This window comes from Leuciscus leuciscus (assembly GCF_965113295.1).
Source record: "Leuciscus leuciscus genome assembly, chromosome: 14".
NCBI lineage: Eukaryota > Metazoa > Chordata > Actinopteri > Cypriniformes > Leuciscidae > Leuciscus > Leuciscus leuciscus.
This window is the reverse complement of record NC_138738.1, coordinates 42705602-42722474: the sequence shown is the minus strand read 5'-3', so window position 1 is coordinate 42722474 and position 16873 is coordinate 42705602.

The following is a 16873-nucleotide window of genomic DNA, read 5'->3' as shown; positions in this document are numbered from 1 at the left end:
GAGGTCTAATGCTGAAGAGTGTGTTCAGGACGAGGTCTAATGCTGAAGAGTGTGTTCAGGACGAGTGTGTTCAGGACGAGGTCTATCGCTGAAGAGTGTGTTCAGGACAAATGTGTTCAGGACGAGGTCTAACGCTGTGTGTGTTTTCAGGACGAGGTCTAACTCTGAAGAGTGTGTTCAGGACGAGGCCTAACGCTGTGTGTGTTTTCAGGACGAGGTCTAACGCTGAAGAGTGTGTTCAGGATGAGGTCTAACTCTGAAGAGTGTGTTCAGGACGAGGTCTAACGCTGAAGAGTGTGTTCAGGACGAGTGTGTTCAGGACGAGGTCTAACGCTGAAGAGTGTGTTCAGGACAAGGTCTAACACTGAAGAGTGTGTTCAGGACGAGTGTGTTCAGGACGAGGTCTAACGCTGAAGAGTGTGTTCAGGACGAGTGTGTTCAGGATGAGGTATAACGCTGTGTGTGTGTTCAGGACGAGGTCTAATGCTGTGTGTGTGTTCAGGATGAGGTCTAACGCTGAAGAGTGTGTTCAGGACGAGTGTGTTCAGGACGAGGTCTAACGCTGTGTGTGTTTTCAGGACGAGGTCTAACGCTGAAGAGTGTGTTCAGGACGAGGTCTAATGCTGTGTGTGTGTTCAGGACGAGGTCTAACGCTGAAGAGTGTGTTCAGGACGAGGTCTAACGCTGAAGAGTGTGTTCAGGACGAGGTCTAACGCCAAAGAGTGTGTTCAGGGCAAGGTCTAACGCTGTGTGTGTGTGTTCAGGATGAGGTCTAACGCTGAAGAGTGTGTTCAGGACGAGGTCTAACGCTGAAGAGTGTGTTCGGGACGAGGTCTAACGCTGAAGAGTGTGTTCAGGACGAGGTCTAATGCTGAAAAGTGTGTTCAGGACGAGGTCTAACGCTGAAGAGTGTGTTCAGGACGAGGTCTAACGCTGAAGAGTGTGTTCAGGATGAGGTCTAACGCTGAAGAGTGTGTTCAGGACGAGGTCTAACGCTGAAGAGTGTGTTCAGGACGAGGTCTAACGCTGAAGAGTGTGTTCAGGATGAGGTCTAACGCTGTGTGTGTGTTCAGGACGAGTGTGTTCAGGACGAGGTCTAATGCTGTGTGTGTGTTCAGGACGAGGTCTAACGCTGAAGAGTGTGTTCAGGACGAGGTCTAATGCTGAAGAGTGTGTTCGGGACGAGGTCTAACGCTGAAGAGTGTGTTCAGGACGAGTGTGTTCAGGACGAGGTCTAATGCTGTGTGTGTGTTCAGGACGAGGTCTAATGCTGAAGAGTGTGTTCAGGACGAGTGTGTTCAGGACGAGGTCTAACGCTGAAGAGTGTGTTCAGGACGAGTGTGTTCAGGACGAGGTCTAATGCTGAAGAGTGTGTTCAGGACGAGTGTGTTCAGGACGAGTGTGTTCAGGACGAGGTCTAACGCTGAAGACTGTGTTCAGGACGAGGTCTAACGCTGAAGAGTGTGTTCAGGACGAGGTCTAACGCTGTGTGTGTGTTCAGGACGAGGTCTAACGCTGAAGAGTGTGTTCAGGACGAGTGTGTTCAGGACAAGTGTGTTCAGGACGAGGTCTAACGCTGTGTGTGGGTTCAGGACGAGGTCTAATGCTGTGTGTGTGTTCAGGACGAGGTCTAATGCTGAAGAGTGTGTTCAGGACGAGGTCTAATGCTGAAGAGTGTGTTCAGGACGAGTGTGTTCAGGACGAGGTCTATCGCTGAAGAGTGTGTTCAGGACAAATGTGTTCAGGACGAGGTCTAACGCTGTGTGTGTTTTCAGGACGAGGTCTAACTCTGAAGAGTGTGTTCAGGACGAGGCCTAACGCTGTGTGTGTTTTCAGGACGAGGTCTAACGCTGAAGAGTGTGTTCAGGATGAGGTCTAACTCTGAAGAGTGTGTTCAGGACGAGGTCTAACGCTGAAGAGTGTGTTCAGGACGAGTGTGTTCAGGACGAGGTCTAACGCTGAAGAGTGTGTTCAGGACAAGGTCTAACACTGAAGAGTGTGTTCAGGACGAGTGTGTTCAGGACGAGTGTGTTCAGGACGAGGTCTAACGCTGAAGAGTGTGTTCAGGACGAGTGTGTTCAGGATGAGGTATAACGCTGTGTGTGTGTTCAGGACGAGGTCTAATGCTGTGTGTGTGTTCAGGATGAGGTCTAACGCTGAAGAGTGTGTTCAGGACGAGTGTGTTCAGGACGAGGTCTAACGCTGTGTGTGTGTTCAGGACGAGGTCTAACGCTGAAGAGTGTGTTCAGGACGAGTGTGTTCAGGACAAGTGTGTTCAGGACGAGGTCTAACGCTGTGTGTGGGTTCAGGACGAGGTCTAATGCTGTGTGTGTGTTCAGGACGAGGTCTAATGCTGAAGAGTGTGTTCAGGACGAGGTCTAATGCTGAAGAGTGTGTTCAGGACGAGTGGGTTCAGGACGAGGTCTATCGCTGAAGAGTGTGTTCAGGACAAATGTGTTCAGGACGAGGTCTAACGCTGTGTGTGTTTTCAGGACGAGGTCTAACTCTGAAGAGTGTGTTCAGGACGAGGCCTAACGCTGTGTGTGTTTTCAGGACGAGGTCTAACGCTGAAGAGTGTGTTCAGGATGAGGTCTAACTCTGAAGAGTGTGTTCAGGACGAGGTCTAACGCTGAAGAGTGTGTTCAGGACGAGTGTGTTCAGGACGAGGTCTAACGCTGAAGAGTGTGTTCAGGACAAGGTCTAACACTGAAGAGTGTGTTCAGGACGAGTGTGTTCAGGACGAGTGTGTTCAGGACGAGGTCTAACGCTGAAGAGTGTGTTCAGGACGAGTGTGTTCAGGATGAGGTATAACGCTGTGTGTGTGTTCAGGACGAGGTCTAATGCTGTGTGTGTGTTCAGGATGAGGTCTAACGCTGAAGAGTGTGTTCAGGACGAGTGTGTTCAGGACGAGGTCTAACGCTGTGTGTGTTTTCAGGACGAGGTCTAACGCTGAAGAGTGTGTTCAGGACGAGGTCTAACTCTGAAGAGAGTGTTCAGGACGAGTGTGTTCAGGATGAGGTCTAACGCTGAAGAGTGTGTTCTGGACGAGTGTGTTCAGGACGAGTTCTAACGCTGAAGAGTGTGTTCAAGACGAGGTCTAACGCTGAAGAGTGTGTTCAGGACGAGTGTGTTCAGGACGAGGTCTAACGCTGAAGAGTGTGTTCAAGACGAGGTCTAATGCTGAAGAGTCTGTTCAGGACGAGTGTGTTCAGGACGAGGTCTAACGCTGAAGAGTGTTTTCAGGACGAGTGTGTTCAGAACGAGGTCTAACTCTGAAGAGTGTGTTCAGGACGAGTGTGTTCAGGATGAGGTCTAACGCTGAAAAGTGTGTTCAGGACGAGTGTGTTCAGGATGAGGTCTAACACTGAAGAGTGTGTTCAGGACGAGGTCTAACGCCGAAGAGTGTGTTCAGGACAAGGTCTAACGCTGTGTGTGTGTGTGTTCAGGACGAGGTCTAACGCTGTGTGTGTGTTCAGGATGAGGTCTAACTCTGAAGAGTGTGTTCAGGACGAGGTCTAACGCTGTGTGTGTGTTGAGGATGAGGTCTATCACTTTGTGTGTATTCAGGACGAGTGTGTTTAAGACGAGGTCTAACGCTGAAGAGTGTTCAGGACAAGGTCTATCACTTTGTGTGTGTTCAGGACGAGGTCTAACGCTGAAGAGTGTGTTCAGGACGAGTGTGTTCAGGACGAGGTCTAACGCTGAAGAGTGTGTTCAGGACGAGTGTGTTCAGGACGAGGTCTATCACTGTGTGTGTGTTCAGGACGAGGTATATCACTGTGTGTGTGTTCAGGACGAGTGTGTTCAAGACGAGGTCTAACGCTGAAGAGTGTGTTCAGGACGTGGTCTATCACTGTGTGTGTGTTCAGGACAAGGTCTAACTCTGAAGAGTGTGTTCAGGACGAGGTCTAACGCTGTGTGTGTGTTCAGGATGAGGTCTAACGGTGTGTGTGTGTTCAGGATGAGGTCTAACGCTGTGTGTGTGTTCAGGACGTGTGTGTTCAATACGAGGTCTAACGCTGAAGAGTGTGTTCAGGACGAGGTCTATCACTGTGTGTGTGTTCAGGACGAGGTCTAATGCTGAAGAGTGTGTTCAGGACGAGGTCTAACGCTGAAGAGTGTGTTCAGGACGAGGTCTAACGCTGTGTGTGTGTTCAGGACGAGGTCTAACGCTGTGTGTGTGTTCAGGACGAGGTCTAATGCTGAAGAGTGTGTTCAGGACAAGGTCTAACGCCGAAGAGTGTGTTCAGGACGAGGTCTAACGCTGAAGAGTGTGTTCAGGATGAGTATGTTCAGGACGAGGTCTAATGCTGTGTGTGTGTTCAGGACGAGGTCTAACTCTGAAGAGTGTGTTCAGGACGAGGTCTAATGCTGAAGAGTGTGTTCAGGACGAGTTTGTTCAGGACGAAGTCTAATGCTGTGTGTGTGTTCAGGACGAGGTCTAACGCTGTGTGTGTGTTCAGGACGAGGTCTAACGCTGAAGAGTGTGTTCAGGACGAGTGTGTTCAGGACAAGTGTGTTCAGGACGAGGTCTAACGCTGTGTGTGGGTTCAGGACGAGGTCTAATGCTGTGTGTGTGTTCAGGACGAGGTCTAATGCTGAAGAGTGTGTTCAGGACGAGGTCTAATGCTGAAGAGTGTGTTCAGGACGAGTGTGTTCAGGACGAGGTCTATCGCTGAAGAGTGTGTTCAGGACAAATGTGTTCAGGACGAGGTCTAACGCTGTGTGTGTTTTCAGGACGAGGTCTAACTCTGAAGAGTGTGTTCAGGACGAGGCCTAACGCTGTGTGTGTTTTCAGGACGAGGTCTAACGCTGAAGAGTGTGTTCAGGATGAGGTCTAACTCTGAAGAGTGTGTTCAGGACGAGGTCTAACGCTGAAGAGTGTGTTCAGGACGAGTGTGTTCAGGACGAGGTCTAACGCTGAAGAGTGTGTTCAGGACAAGGTCTAACACTGAAGAGTGTGTTCAGGACGAGTGTGTTCAGGACGAGGTCTAACGCTGAAGAGTGTGTTCAGGACGAGTGTGTTCAGGATGAGGTATAACGCTGTGTGTGTGTTCAGGACGAGGTCTAATGCTGTGTGTGTGTTCAGGATGAGGTCTAACGCTGAAGAGTGTGTTCAGGACGAGTGTGTTCAGGACGAGGTCTAACGCTGTGTGTGTTTTCAGGACGAGGTCTAACGCTGAAGAGTGTGTTCAGGACGAGGTCTAACTCTGAAGAGAGTGTTCAGGACGAGAGTGTTCAGGATGAGGTCTAACGCTGAAGAGTGTGTTCTGGACGAGTGTGTTCAGGACGAGTTCTAACGCTGAAGAGTGTGTTCAAGACGAGGTCTAACGCTGAAGAGTGTGTTCAGGACGAGTGTGTTCAGGACGAGGTCTAACGCTGAAGAGTGTGTTCAAGACGAGGTCTAACGCTGAAGAGTGTTTTCAGGACGAGTGTGTTCAGAACGAGGTCTAACTCTGAAGAGTGTGTTCAGGACGAGTGTGTTCAGGACGAGGTCTAACGCTGAAAAGTGTGTTCAGGACGAGTGTGTTCAGGATGAGGTCTAACACTGAAGAGTGTGTTCAGGACGAGGTCTAACGCCGAAGAGTGTGTTCAGGACAAGGTCTAACGCTGTGTGTGTGTGTGTTCAGGACGAGGTCTAACGCTGTGTGTGTGTTCAGGATGAGGTCTAACTCTGAAGAGTGTGTTCAGGACGAGGTCTAACGCTGTGTGTGTGTTGAGGATGAGGTCTATCACTTTGTGTGTATTCAGGACGAGTGTGTTTAAGACGAGGTCTAACGCTGAAGAGTGTTCAGGACAAGGTCTATCACTTTGTGTGTGTTCAGGACGAGGTCTAACGCTGAAGAGTGTGTTCAGGACGAGTGTGTTCAGGACGAGGTCTAACGCTGAAGAGTGTGTTCAGGACGAGTGTGTTCAGGACGAGGTCTATCACTGTGTGTGTGTTCAGGACGAGGTATATCACTGTGTGTGTGTTCAGGACGAGTGTGTTCAAGACGAGGTCTAACGCTGAAGAGTGTGTTCAGGACGTGGTCTATCACTGTGTGTGTGTTCAGGACAAGGTCTAACTCTGAAGAGTGTGTTCAGGACGAGGTCTAACGCTGTGTGTGTGTTCAGGATGAGGTCTAACGCTGTGTGTGTGTTCAGGATGAGGTCTAACGCTGTGTGTGTGTTCAGGACGTGTGTGTTCAATACGAGGTCTAACGCTGAAGAGTGTGTTCAGGACGAGGTCTATCACTGTGTGTGTGTTCAGGACGAGGTCTAATGCTGAAGAGTGTGTTCAGGACGAGGTCTAACGCTGAAGAGTGTGTTCAGGACGAGGTCTAACGCTGTGTGTGTGTTCAGGACGAGGTCTAACGCTGTGTGTGTGTTCAGGACGAGGTCTAATGCTGAAGAGTGTGTTCAGGACAAGGTCTAACGCCGAAGAGTGTGTTCAGGACGAGGTCTAACGCTGAAGAGTGTGTTCAGGATGAGTATGTTCAGGACGAGGTCTAATGCTGTGTGTGTGTTCAGGACGAGGTCTAACTCTGAAGAGTGTGTTCAGGACGAGGTCTAATGCTGAAGAGTGTGTTCAGGACGAGTTTGTTCAGGACGAAGTCTAATGCTGTGTGTGTGTTCAGGACGAGGTCTAACGCTGAAGAGTGTGTTCAGGACGAGTGTGTTCAGGACGAGGTCTAATGCTGTGTGTGTGTTCAGGACGAGGTCTAACGCTGAAGAGTGTGTTCAGGACGAGTGTGTTCAGGACGAGGTCTAATGCTGTGTGTGTGTTCAGGACGAGGTCTAATGCTGAAGAGTGCTGTGTGTGTGTTCAGGACGAGTGTGTTCAGGACGAGGTCTAATGCTGTGTGTGTGTTCAGGACGAGGTCTAACGCTGAAGAGTGTGTTCAGGATGAGTGTGTTCAGGACGAGGACGATCACACCTTCAGGAGAAGCAGCTTTACCTCCACAATAACATCCTTCACAGCTTGCTAACAGTGTGTGCGTGTGTGAGAGAGAGAACGAGGACCAGAGGGAAACTCCTGATTAAAAGAGGAAAGACAGCAGCAATTAGGCACAACATTACAGAATAAAGCCTTCACCCAAAAATGACAATTCTGTCATAATTTACTCACACCTCACATCACTCCAAACCCTGTGCATTTCATTCAGCTCTGCGATTGACTAGAAGCTGGTAAATACCACATGAAACGCAAAAGGTGAATTTTTGAAGAAAATGAATGAGGTCTGAAAACACCTATAGAAGTCGCTCAAAAAGTAAGTGACTATATTTCAACAGTGTTGGGGTAACGCATTACAAGTAACGCAAGTAATGTAATCAGATTACTTTTTTGCACGTAACTATTAAAGTAACGCATTACTTATACATTTACAACAAAATATCTGAGTTACCTTTTCAAATAAGTAATGCAAGTTTCTTTGTTTTCCCATTTATTTACTGGCAGCTCTCCTGTCCCAATATTGAGAGAAATCAGGAGGAAGTTCACAGGCTTTGTGTTCGCTGTGTAAACATGATGATTATTGTAGTTCTAGACTAAATGGGATCTTCTCACTTGCACTTTTTTTTTTTTAAACAGTAGTATGCAAACCTGTAATAATTAAATATATTAAATTACACAATATACTTTATGTATTTATTCTCAGTATATTAACCAATGTCTTTGCTGCTGACCTTTGATGATCCAATTCAACCATACCAATAAGCAAAAATGACTTAAGATAAACATCACATTTGTGTTTAATTTTTTTGTTTTTTGTTCTCAGTTACTTTCAGCACAATGAAAAGAGCAACCAGGATATTCTTCAAAAGTTCAGCTTTCAAATTTGAATTGAAGAAATGGATTTGGAACGACACGATGGTGAGTAAATGATGACAGAATTTCTATTTTTGGGTGAACTATTGCTTAAACTGAGCGCGGAGTCTTATCTACACACACACCGCCTGCGCGACGCAAAAACACTGGTGCCAAATTTCATTTTTCATGTGTTTCTGTGGATAAAAGCCACATGCAAGTAAGAGTGATTTCACCAGGACAGAGCTTTAATTCACAGAGTCCCCTGAAGGAGAAATGCATGAGATGGAAAAATAAATAAATATGATGATAAACAGCTTTGCGTTAGCTCAGGTTTATGAGTACTTATGTAAATGCCCGAATACCTGGATTACCGTTTATAATCTGCTTATGAAGAGACCACACACACACACACACACACACACACACATGGACACACACACTCAACACGTGTTAGCACAGGTTTTATTTGAGTGAGGTGTATGTTTTTTCATCTCTGAGCTCTGTTTGTTTGTGGAATAACACACTTACATACTCTTAATATTTGTACCACATATTTATTCTGCCCATGTCTACAGTAAAAAATCCTCACCCTCTGAACCTTGTTAAAATAGAAACATTTTGTAACATTATAAATGTTTTAATGTTACTTAACTGCATCCTTGCTGAATAAAACTTTCTTTTTTAAATAAGAAATTTACATTTACATTTACATTTATTCATTTAGCTGACGCTTCTATCCAAAGCGACTTACAATTGCTATATATGTCAGAGGTCGCACGCCTCTGGAGCAACTAGGGGTTAAGTGTCTTGCTCAGGGACACATTGGTGTCTCACAGTGGATTCGAACCCGGGTCTCTCACACCAAAGGCATGTGTCTTATCCATTGCGCCACCACCCCAAATGGTAGTGTATGACAGTTTCCACAGAAATCTGCAGCAGCATAACTGTTTTCAACATTGATAATAATCATAAATGTTTCTTGAGCATCGAATCATCATATTAGAATGATTTCTGAAGGATCATGTGACACTGAAGACTGGAGTAATGATCACAGGAATAAATTACACTTTACTCCATATTCACATATAAAACAGCTGTTTTACATTGGAATAATATTTCACTGTTTTTACTGTATTTTTGATTAAATAAATGCATCGTTGATGAGCAGAAGAGACTATTTCAAAAACATTTTCATGATTCCAAACGTTCGATCTATATTGTGTAAACATTTATTTTCTTCTTCTTTTGACAACACTTTTTGCACAGAATTTCAGTTTGTTCTAACTTCTAGTTGTTAATGGTTTTCCCATAGTGGACAATGAAATTTAAAACAAAGGTGTGTTTGATTGGTAAACTTCTCGTATGTGAGATGTTGCCGAATGTCTCGTTCACGCTGAACACCGTCAGTCAGACTGAGGAGTTTGAGTTCTTCTGAATCAGCCACGACATGCTCACTGAATGTCTTTTCTTGATAACATTTGTAATCACTGAGGGAAGCAGTCGTAGAGTAAGCACTGTCCTTCCTTTGCTTTTAAACTCATTGAGTTTCTCATTGATTGTCAGTGTTTTCAGGAGGTGTGTTTTGAAAGAGTGGAGCACAGATATCAGAGCAACTCTCTGCCGTCGATCAATACACCTGATTAATAACCACTGTCCTCCGTCAATATCATATACGCCACTGACCTGAGACACCAAAGGGCCTTACAGCGTCCAGGACGGCACGTTTCCACAAAATAATAAGCAGCACTGAATTTTACAGCTGAGAACAATCTCCATACAGAGACAAGAGCTGAATAAAGACTAAATGAAAATACAAACTCAAACCAGTCCAAGAAACAACAAACAGGTGTTACAACTTAATCAAACCATGAACAACCACGACAACAAATGCAAACGAGGAAACAGAACAGGAAACAAACCAACTCAAAATCCATCAGAAACAGACCAAACGTGACAAATTGTGCAACATAATTTTTGTCCAGACTGTCATACAAATAAATTATGAACACATAAGAGAGAAAGAGAGAACCAACCAAATTTTAATAACTGATTATGTTCTGAATAAGTCAATGTTTGCTTTTTCCCGTGAGCTTTTTTTTCTATGCATTTCTTTTTGCACAGTAAAATAAAACCCGTAGTTGACTTTCTGTTAAATAATTTTGTCAGATAAATACCTTAACCAAGTTTAGCGTTTGTTATTTCCATCTCTGGACTCTGGTCGGGGGCTGGAGCCATCTCTGAGCAGAGGTTTCAATCAGGGTTTCAATCTCTGGAGTAGATTCAATGATTTCAATCTCTGGAGTGGACACTCACTGGAAGCATTGTGATCATTGGACTTGGCAATGGTGTAATCCTAGGAATGGGATTTTTTCTCAATGGAACGGACTCTGGAAGTTGTTTCACTGGAACGGACTCAAGAACATTACTCTCACAGGAACAGACTCAGGAATTTATCTCACAGGAACAGACTCGGGAATTTCTCTCACAGGAACAGACTCAGGAATTTATCTCACAGGATCTGTGACTGGCACGCTATAGCCTCTCTCGGTCAGGATGACATGGGGCAGGGGCGTAACCCTCGTAGATGGGCATAGTGTGGGTGACACCATCACCTTGGATCTTTACTCCTGCTAGATCCAATCTTTAAAATGTCTGTCGTTCTGTCACAACTGGGTTGCAGAGATGAGGAAAAAGAGGATCTACTTGCAGCAGCTTAGGTTTTATTTTCCAAGAACATAAAAGAAACAAAACACTCAGGTAATAAACAGGAAAAGAACAACCAAGCATAATGCAACACAGTAACGACGGCAGACCAAGAACTGGGGAAAACACAGGACTAACTACACAGTGACTAACGAGTTAATAGACAAGAAACACCTGAACATACCTGAAGGAGACAAACAGGCAGGGGACTGAGGAAGCCTGATAAACAGACTGACAGCAAAATACTAGAACAGAAATACAAACAAGAATGAAAACACACTCAAAACGTGACACATACTTTATAATGGAAAATTACATTTACGGTAATTTTCACAATTAATATATTCCAAGCAATTTAAATGAATGCATTTTGAAAATATAATTTCAAAAAGATGTAATGTGTTGTAATGTTATGTAATGTGTTAATGCAATGTTTTTCAAAGCAGAAATCTGACCTGTTTCATTTGCGTATGACTGACAAATTTGCATCACATTAAGTTTGCTAGTTTGTTTATGTGTGTAACCCAAATGGATGGAAATTGTATCATTAATTGAAATACATACATCTGAAACGTATTTTGTTGACTGTGAACTGCTCAGTATGAGCTCAAACATTTCTCATCAGATGACCTGAGCTGCTCTCCACAGTCTCTATTAGTGTCTGTTTGTATTTATCGTAGATTCATAAGCAACTGATACCTCGATGGAACTGAGAATTTCTCAAAAGTTCTGTAAGCATCACATTTAGTGGCATTTATCAGGAGTGTGTGTTTCATCTCAGCTTCTGCCTCACCTACAGCTCTGAAGCATCAACACATCTCATTGATCAGGCAGCGTATGGGATGTTTGCATTGATTGGGAAAGTGCTGGCTCTTATTAAAGGACCGCAGGCCTGTGTTGGGTCCTCTCTGGACTCCATCGATTCGCCCCGCTGTTCCTCTCCAACACTAGCCCTGTGCCAGCTCTACGTCCTGATAAACGATCGCAGGTTTAACAAATCCTGCATCAATATCATATCTGGCGTGGGAGAGCTAGCAAGCGTAAACATTTGGTTTGGACTGAATTAGCGTCTGGTTAATATTCCCTGTAGTGGACAGTGTCAATAGAGACGCGAAGGACTCTTGATTCACATTCAGGTTTGACTAACAGTGGCTAAAATGTCTTTCTTTGGCTCCAGTCGTTATATGAAATATGATCTTCACCTGTTACACTTGCTTTAAAACATACTTAATTCAGCACATACGTGATGTTTCAAGCCAATGTTTATTGTCACTTTAGACGAGCATCTGTACTGACTGAACTGAAGAATGTTCTCAGATGTTTCACATTCATGCTGAAAAGACCAGGATCAGTGTTGCAAACTATCTTCAATGGAAAGTAGCTAAAGCCGGTTAAGAAGTCACTAAATGTTTCTAGATGATGTAATGTATATGTACCTTATATGATGTAATCATATATATATATATATATATATATAGTTTGGATTTAGTTTTATGGCTCGTTTCCACTGAGCGGTACGGAACGGTACGGTACAGTACGGTACGGTTCGGGTCGGTAAACCATGAATCGGCTAGCGTTTCCACTGCCAACAGTACCCTTACTTGATAGGCGTGGCAGCCTATGCCGGAAAGAAGCGATCGACGTCATTTTCGCGCGAAGAAGAAAGCGACATAAACAACAATGGATGACATACAGCAGATCTGGTTCTTGCTTCTCGGCATGTTTGTCACAAGAAGCCAAGCCCCGCCGCCGACATTAGGCGTTTCTCAATAGCAAGTACGCAAAGTTCGGACTTGCCAAGTCCAGCTCAGGAGAATGACTCATGAGGACGCGAGTCCGGTAATTCTGCAAATGGAACAGCGCGTTCTTCAAAGCGTCAGTCAGCTCGCTCTGCTAACGTTACTCCGGTTATCTCTGTATGTATATTTTAGGCAACAATAAAACGAAATATGTTATAAAATACCACACTGCCTCCTTATGTTTTCATTTAAAGAAATCTTAAACATTACAACCACACAAATGTGGTTCAGGCAACGCGTATTGATTATATTCACTGTATGTAACGTTAGCCACTAAACCCTGTCTCTTTTTGTTAAATTTCAGTTTTATCAATAACAGAGATTATAAAAGTATAAGTTAAAAAGTACAAGAAGCTATAAAATAAGAAATAAAGCAAACAATTCAGTCAAACATACAAAGTCAGCACTCTAGTCTAATGATACAACGGTAAAGTTAAATAGCCTAAATATAAAGTTAAGAAATTTCACTTAGCCCTCAGTTCGGCCAGGGAACAAATGATAGACTCACAAGACCAAATATCGCCCGTTAGATATACACAAGACGAATTATATCTCATGTTTAACCACTACAGAGACGTCAGAGTCAGCGGCAAACGTCAGAAAGACCAGCCGAGGAAAGGCTGTTCCAGGCGGGGTACATGAGCGCCGAGCGCCCGGTGATTGCACGGATCTCAAATTTTCATAAATCTTTATAAATAAACCACAGATTTGAGCTTTAAACAACTACATTCTCGCCTGAAAAACTCTTAAAATTACATTTCGTGACACAGTAACAGTAGTATTATATTAAACTGTATATTAAAAAATGGCGCTTCTTATGTTGTCATTCCACTTGTAGCACGCGCAAGTGACGATTCTCTGTCAACCAATCAACGTCCTGCAGTGAGTCTAGCTCCACCTTTTAGTACCGTTCCACTGTGCTAGGTACCACAACGGAAGGGTACCCAAAAAGTGGTACGGTACGGTTCGGCATTTTGGTACCATTCACAACTTTTGATAGTGGAAACGCAAATAAATGCGTACCGTTCCGTACCGTACCGTACCGTACCGTACCGCTCAGTGGAAACGAGCCATTAGTTAACGATAGTAACCCTGGTCTGGTCACTTTTGCATTAACTCTAGAGCTGTTTCTGATCTCTGATGATAAGCTTGTTTACTAGGGGTGGCACGGTACATGAAAAAACATCCGAACCGTTCGGTTCGCTTGTCTCGGTTCGGTGCGTGTGTGCGTCGCGCGGTTCGCACGGTTCGACGCATGCGCAATGTAGCCTTGTGCCCGTGCTACTGCTAATACAATGCTAAATCATAAATCAGACAAATGTAGAATAACATTACAATGTCCAGCAATCGATTTAAATAGTACACGGGGTTTACTTAGACATTTAATGAGATCAACTCCACTAGGCTATATGTTGTTTTTTTCACGTGAATAAATAGGCTACATAGATCGACTGTTCCACGCACCGGTATGTACTTTAATGGTCCAGTGGCAGAACTTGCCAAGCGTGTCAAAGGTTCTGAGTTCTAATCTGCACTCGTATATATTTTTCTTTTTCATCAAAACCGATTATGTTTATCAGCGGTTGTATATCAAGCAGGGACAGATTTGTATGAATTTTGTTTTGTGATTTCATCGGAACGAATAGAGTAGCCTAGAGTCTCCTCAACGGACTGAAGCGCGCGTCTGAGTGAAGAATGTGCGGCCGCTGCGGTGTGTGCGCGAGCCACGAGAACACTGTATCAGCGCCACTGATCGCAACGGCAACGAGCACTTTGATCACTTGATTAAAAAAAACACATTTCAGCGCTAGATTGCTTCTTATTTAACAAACGAACGAAACGAATACTTTGCTAGTTAACTGGAAATGTTTTATTTATTTGTATTGGTACATCCGTGCTGGGACATAATATCAACCCTGGCAAAAAGTGGTGACAAATAACTGTCCGACACAGCCCACGGGAAATGAGAAGCTGCGTTTTGCAAACACACCCCATTTATGAAATAAATAAATTAATAATTAGATAATTCAGCTATATATCATATGCTGAAGTACATTTTTGGAGTGTTAAAGATTAAAAGAAAAAACAACAACAAGAACCGTACAGAACCGAAAACCGTGACCCTAAAACCGTGATACGAACCGAACCGTGGGTTTTGTGAACCGTGCCACCCCTATTGTTTACACCTGAACACCTGAGATCAGTCTGCAGGTTTAAGTGAGTACTCTTGTTTTAATTATTTACTTTAATAAGGGGCCGTTTACACGACACCATTCTCGACTAAAAATGGAAATCTTTGTATGCGTTCTGGCTGTTCATTTACACAACAACAGTGTTTTGGGGGCAAAATGTGTTTCAAAGTGCAAGTTTTTGAAAACGATACAGTTATCGTCTCCGTGTAAACTACAGAAACGTGAATTTGTGAAAATGCACATGCGTATTACATGTTTAGTCTATAGGCGCAGTGTTTTTCTTACCAACTGACATCGCCACCTACTGGCCTGGCAGCAGAATACAGCGTTTCTAGTGGTTTTCATGGATCCGTGTGAACAGGGATTGTTTTGACAGTGTGTAAACGTATATCTAAGATACCTTGTTAGGAGAATTCCCCTCTTCTGTCTCTGTTCTCTCCGCAGGATCCTCGTTCACACATGTCAAGCACAGCGCTGGGCCTCAGTAAACCGGGATCGGCTCCCTGTGGTCGTTCTTCCCGACCGGGGCTTGACCACACACACACACACACACACACACACACACACACACACACACACACACACACACACAGCCGTCCTGTCAGAGAACTTCCCAAATGAAATGTCAGTGTGACAGTTCGGAGAGGGCGAACCGTAGCACGTCTCGTTAGTTTGACGGCTACCTGTGACGGATGACATAATGAATGACACTCAATGCAGATCATCTTCACACAGTGATAATTTATTCGCTTTCAGAAACCTCTTCACATTTCTTTTTTGTCTTTCTCTCATTTGTGAACACAAGATGACAACGTATTCCTCAGAGGATAAGAACAATCCAATCCGTATATTAAGCTTTACTCCTGACAAGTGTGAACCGTAACCGGTTGTGACGACATCTCAGCGCTGCACCAGATCAGTTTTACTGGGTTCTGGTAAATCATACAGGTTAGATGTTCTTATGAGGGATCCATTTAGACCCATTTAAACCACTAACTCATGAGTTAGAGAGTCTTCTTTTGATTCATCACAATGAACCTGCTTATAAGAGTAATTTGTTCATGAATCGTGTCTGTTGTGGAAAGACATATTGTCTATATATTGTCTTTGTCTTGTTTTGTGGCACTTATTATTTATAATCACACAGAATTCAGACTGTCAACTCTCAACTAAAGCTTGTTTTGCTGTAGCGCTGTTGATTCAGTATCGGTCAGAAAATGTAAACGAGCCTCAAAAACAAACATTTATTCTAGAGGACTACATTTTTTATGGAATAATAATACAACTGTGGCAGGTACAAAAGACGAACGCTTACGGGTTTGTGTCTTTTAAAAGGAACGAGAAAAAAAGGCACTCCAACCTTCGTGCAGCTCATTAGTCCTGGATAATTTCATGCACAAATGAGACGCCTTCTTAATGAATCATCTTTAAATATTAGCATGTCAGATGTGGATCTCTCAGGAGTGGATCCGCCGAAGGAAATTTGAATACCATTATATTTACCTGTTTTTGAAACACTTTGAATTTGCATGCATTTACGACACGAGATTATCATCATGTATGTAATGCATTTAATGAGAAAGAGCAAGGAAAACATTCATTATCACCCTCGGCATGGAAATGAGACCTGCTGAAGTGAAGACTGACAAATGTGTTCAGATGAAACAAGCTGTTTTCTCTTAGAGATATAACCTGACACGCTCGTGCACGGCAGAAAGAAAGTATGGAAATTTGCCCTCCAGTTGTGAATGAAATCTGTGAAATCCTTTGTAAGTGTATTTCAGTTCACACAGTTTTTTTACTTAAAAAATGAAGGGTGAGTAAAAAATTATTGTCTGTTGTTTCTCAGATTTTCAAAGTTTGAACTTTACATTGCACTTTATTGTGGCCAACATCCGCCCACTTATACTGGACCATCTGACTGACATGGGAAGTGGCCAATCACAGTTAGTTTTGTTTTTATATGCACTTTAGGGGCATCATCTGAAAAATATGATCCCACTGATATGGACCATAGACTGTAAAAAATATGGACAAAGCGTCTGTGACGTCACCCATAGACTTTCTGAAGAACGGGTTTGAAGCCGTTTATGGGGGGTATGGGCGGCGCCATCTTGGAAAATCTTGGGAAATCCTAACCCCGCCCACCTTCTGATGCTGCGCGCGTCACTCGCTCGCTCTGCTACTTCGGTTATCTCTGTGTATATTTAGGCAACGAAATATGTTATAAAACACCATACTAACTCTTTTCGTTTTCATTTAAAGAAATCTTAAACATTATAGCCACACAAATGTGGTTCAGGCAACGCGTATTGATTATATTCACTGCACATAACGTTTGCCTATTTATAAAAAAAATATATATATATAAAACACAAACCTGCCTCTT